Raw genomic sequence first — 284 nt, 5'->3', positions numbered from 1 at the left:
ATTCCTGCTCTGTTTGCCCTCTGAACAATTTCATTCATTAATTTTTAAGAGGAAGAATATTAAAACTAAAAAAAAGAAATAATCAGTCTCTGTCTGCCCCAACCCTGAACTGACTGGAATCCTAGATCCATGACAAATATCAGGGATTTCTCTTTCCTGGGGCTGCCCATGGCAGGAGGTTTTGTTTGTTTTTAGGGGTTTTTTTTTGGTTTTTTTTTTGTTTTTTTGGTTTTTTTTTTGCTGTTGTTTTTTGGGGGTTTTGTTTTGATGGTTTTTGGTTTTGG

This window comes from Geospiza fortis, unplaced genomic scaffold (genome assembly GCF_000277835.1).
Source record: "Geospiza fortis unplaced genomic scaffold, GeoFor_1.0 scaffold106, whole genome shotgun sequence".
Classification (NCBI taxonomy): Eukaryota; Metazoa; Chordata; class Aves; order Passeriformes; family Thraupidae; genus Geospiza; species Geospiza fortis.
The sequence above is the reverse complement of the archived record's forward strand: the minus strand, read 5'-3'. Positions refer to the sequence as shown.